The sequence below is a fragment of the Colobus angolensis genome, unplaced genomic scaffold, assembly GCF_000951035.1.
Source record: "Colobus angolensis palliatus isolate OR3802 unplaced genomic scaffold, Cang.pa_1.0 Scaffold41, whole genome shotgun sequence".
In the NCBI taxonomy this organism is placed as follows: domain Eukaryota; kingdom Metazoa; phylum Chordata; class Mammalia; order Primates; family Cercopithecidae; genus Colobus; species Colobus angolensis.
In genome coordinates this window covers 14598187-14602744 of record NW_012117488.1, presented here as the reverse complement: position 1 = coordinate 14602744, position 4558 = coordinate 14598187, and the positions used below count along the sequence as shown (strand labels likewise).

At 44.2% G+C, this 4558-nt stretch overlaps 1 protein-coding gene across 1 annotated transcript in view; it reads right to left on the bottom strand.

Moving 5' to 3' along the window:
* The window catches only part of CUL2 (cullin 2), a 91448-nt gene that overhangs the window by 86035 nt on the left and 855 nt on the right, over positions 1-4558 (bottom strand). The gene's annotated exons all lie outside the window — the stretch shown is intronic.

Below are 4558 nucleotides of genomic sequence, written 5' to 3'. Positions count from 1 at the left end.
AGGCATGGTGGCGGGTGCCTGTAGTTCCAGCTACGTGGGAGGCTGAGGCAGGAGAATGGCGTGAACCTGGAAGGCAGAGCTTGCAGTGAGCTGAGATCGCGCCACTGCACTCCAGCCTGGGTGACAGAGTGAGACTCCGTCTCAAAAATAAATAAATAAATAAAAATAAAAACAACTGATTGGGCCAGGCACGGTGGCTCACGCCTGTAATTCCAGCACTTTGGGAGGCTGAGGTGGGCAGATCACGAGGTCAGGAGATAGAGACCATCCTGGCTAATGTGGTAAAACTCCGTCTCTACTAAATTAGCCAGGCATGGTGACAAAAAATTAGCCGGGCATTGGTGATGGGCGCCTGTAGTACCAGCTACTCGGGAGGCTGAGGCAGGAGAATGGTGTGAACCCGGGAGGTGGAGACAGAGCGAGACTCCATTTCAAAAAAAAAAAAAACAAAACTGATAGTGCATATGAAACACTGCTTTCAATCACAGCCAGACATTTTTCCAGAATACACAAAGAACAGGCAGATAAGGTAGAACACAAAAGAAACAGTGCAAACTTTTGTAAAGTCTCACAAAAAGAAACAGCTTTTTGCATTGAGGGAGGAAAGGCGTAAGGATGGAAAACCGGTTGGGTACTATGTTCGGCACCTGAGGGATGGGATCATTGTATCCTAAACCTCAGCATCACACAATACACCCAGCTAACAAACCGACATGTGTACCTCCTGCATCTAAAATGAAAGCTCAAAAAGATAAAAATAAAGAAACAAGCAGCCTGGCCAACATGGTAAAACCTCGTCTTTACTAAAAATACAAAAATTAGCTGGGAGTGGTGGAGGGCGCCTGTAGTCCCAGCTACTCGGGAGGTGGAGGCTGCAGTGAGCTGAGACTGAGCCCCTGCACTCCAGCCTGAGCGACTCCGTCTCAAATAAAAAAAGAAAAAAGAAATAAGGCCAGGCACAGTGGATCACACCTGTAATCCTAACACTTACGGAGGCTGAGGTGGGAGAATTGTTTGAGCCCAGGAGTTTGAGACCAGCCTGGGTAACACAATGAATCCCTCTTTGCTCTGACACCCAGGCTGGAGTACAGTGGCTCACTGCAGCTCCACCTCCTGGGTTCAAGTAATCCTCCCACCTCAACCTCCCTAGTAGCTCAGACTACAGGCATGCACCACCACACCTGGCTACTTTCTATATTTTTTATACAGACAGGGTTCGCCATGTTGCCCAACTTGGTCTCAAGCTGCTGGGCTCAAGTGATCCATCCACCTCAACCCCCCCAAAGTGCTGGGATTACAGGCCTGAGCCACCATACCTGGCTGGAAACAGCTTTTTAAACAACTCCACACCTGTAGGTCAAAAACTTAACGAGACCAGCCTGGCCAACATGGTGAAACCCCATCTCTACTAAAAATTCAAACTCCAGCCTAGGTGACAGAGCAAGACTCCATCTCAAAATAAATAAATAAATAAATAAAATGAACTTAACAAGGGCAGGGACCAAATCAGAATATACTGTAGTACTCCAGTTTTCTCCTCTTCTTTCTACATTCTCTGTGTTCTCATCCTATTTCGTAACTTAAGTACTATTTAACACTCTAAAAAATACAAATGTCAAAGCAAGTGTACTACCATTTCTGCAAAGTGGGGACAATATTTGCTTATGTGTCCACAAATATCTTTTTCCAAGGATATCTAAGAAACAGCTAACAATGTTTGGCTCCAAGGAAAGCTGGATGACAAGGGTACAAGAAGTGGAGAGAGATTTTCATTTTATTCCCTATTAACAGTTGTATATTTTGGTTTTCTGTTTGTTTTAGAGACAGGTCTCACTCTGTCACTAAGGCTGGAGTGCCGTGGTGCAATCACAGATCACTGCCACTTCCAACCTGGGCATCCGGTCTCAGTTTCCCAATAATGGGTACTATAGGCATGTGCCACCACGCCTGGCAATTTTTTTTTAAATTATTTTTTGTAGACATGTGGTCTCACCATGTTGCTCAGACTAACATTTTACATTTTGAGCCACGTGAATATAGTTTTTGTTAAAAACATTAGTATACCAATAAGTAAACGCTGAGGACTCTCCATATCCATCTTTCTCTCTTCACTAGATGTTAAGTTCCATGAAGCCAGACATTTTTAAACTACTATATCCACACATCTGGTTTAAAGCTGGTGCTTGAGAAGCCCTTGTTGAATGAGTGAATCACTCCTCAATCTCTCACTAAGTTCCACACTTATTTCCAATCACCTACTACTCACCTCCACTTGAACAACAAGATCCAACTTAACATGTCCAACCCAACTCCATCCCATACAACAGCCTGCTTCCCCCACCCTCTTCTTCATCTCAGTACACAGCATCATCATCCTCCAGCAGAAGCCAAAAACCCGGGAGTGACCCCTGTCCCAACTGCATGCTCATCTAAAACATGACAATTTCAATAAGTATCTTCAACTCCAAAATAAATCTCAAAACCTTTCACTTGTACCTTAACCCTCCACAGCCACTGCTCTCCTCACTGGTCTCCTTGTGTCTCTCCTCTTCTCCAATTGAGTCTGATTCTCAATCAGACCTTATCACTCCCAGTTTAGAAGAGTTCCAAAAGCCTTTTAATGTATCATAAGAACAAAAGCCAACATGATCCAGCCTCTGGCTAGGACCCACCTTTAATCTCTATAAGGGTCCACCTTAAGCCAATTTCAGTTTGTCGGATCCAAGTTTGATAACATCTCAGGGTTTTTCCATTTGCTCCTCCCTAAAACAGGAAAACTTTTCCCTCAGAATTTCAAACTTTACCTCAGGAAGGTCTTTTCCGGTCACAGTATCTGAAGTAATCCCCCAATTACTACCACAACTCCTTACCTTATTTCCCACACAGCACTTATTCTCTGAGATTACTTCTTATTTACTGTCTGTCTCTCCATCCCAAGCCAGAATTGACACTCCAAGAGGATAGAAATTTAATGGGTCGGCCAGGCATGGTGGCTCACGCCTGTAATCCCAGCACTCTGGGAGGCTGAGGAGGGTGGATCACGAGGTCAAGAGATCAAGACCATCCTGGCCAACAGGTTGAAACCCAGTCTCTACTAAAAATACAAAAATTAGCTGGGCGTGGTGGCATGCACCTGTAGTGCCAGCTACTCAGGAGGCTGAGGCAGGAGAATTGCTTGAACCTGAGAGGTAGAGGTTGCAGTGAGCCGAGATGGCGCCACCGCACTTCAGCCTGGTGACAGAGCGAGACTCCATCTCAAAAAAAAAAAGAAATGTAATGTGTCTTGTTTACCCTTGTATCTTTAATGCCTGCAGCACTGCTTGACAAGTAAACCAGGTACTTAATAAATATTTGTCAACTGACAGACAACACAAAAACGACTTTAAAGAAGGTCCATAACATTTAATCTAGTGACAAACTGGTGATGGTAAAAGACATGGATAATCTTCACAATTATAGAACATTTAAAGCCACCAGAAAGGATGGAGAATGAAGAGTATTTCAGATGCAGGAGAACATCCAAATACTCAAAAGACAATTGAAAAGGAATTTTTCCTACACTATGTGCATGCACATTGTAGAAATGTTCCCCCAATTCATAAACAGCAACTGAAAAAAACAAGTAATTCAAAACACTGTGGGCTGGGCGCTGTAGCTCAGGCCCGTAATCCCAGCGCTTTGGGAGGCCTAAGCAGGGGGATCACCTGAGGTCAGGAGACCAGCCTGGCCAACATGGTGAGACCCCCCCCCATCTCCACTAAAAATACAAAATTAGCCGGGCGTGGTGGCACATGCCAGTAATCCCAGCTACATGAAAGGCTAAGGCAGAAGAATTGCTTGAACCTGGCAGGCGGAGGTTGCAGTGAGCCAAGATCGCACCACTGCACTCCAGCCTGGGCGACAAGAGCAAAACTCCATCTCAAAACAAAAAAATTGTGTACTTCTGTTACCTCACGTGACTCTTTTGGAAGCATCTTCCAGATACTGTATACGGGCAAAAGAAGCAAAGTATAGCTAATTTGTTCATGTGTTTGTCTTGAAAAGGGATGTAAGATTCTAAAGGGTAGGCAACAGTATTTTGAATGTTTTTAAGCGATTATTATGCAGTCAGTTGTCAATCAGATCAAAGTGATTATTTCCTATACTTTACTACGAAGGTAGGCTTGGGCCAGGTCTAGTTCAAAGACGTTTATGTTGAACAGTCAGCGAATGCTAATATTTTGCATCTTATCTTCAAAATTTAAACGCCCAGGGTACTGGCCTTCAACTGTTAATATTAATCCACGGGGCAAAGATGTGGGCTTAACATTAATAACAGTCTGCAATTCACAGATGTTTTATTTGCTTGCACGTAATGGTAGGGAATGGTCCAGACTCCCTAGAGGATAAGCAAGTGCTAGAAAGCGTGTGAGGATCTTATTTCACCAAACCCTAGGTGTTGAGACAAGAGGTCTAGCTAGCATGCACGTAGGATACTCCTCCCCAAAGCTATCAATCTTTGCAGCCTGCAGAAACAAAAGTGAAAACATTCGTGGTAAGGATGCATGAGATGCCCCCC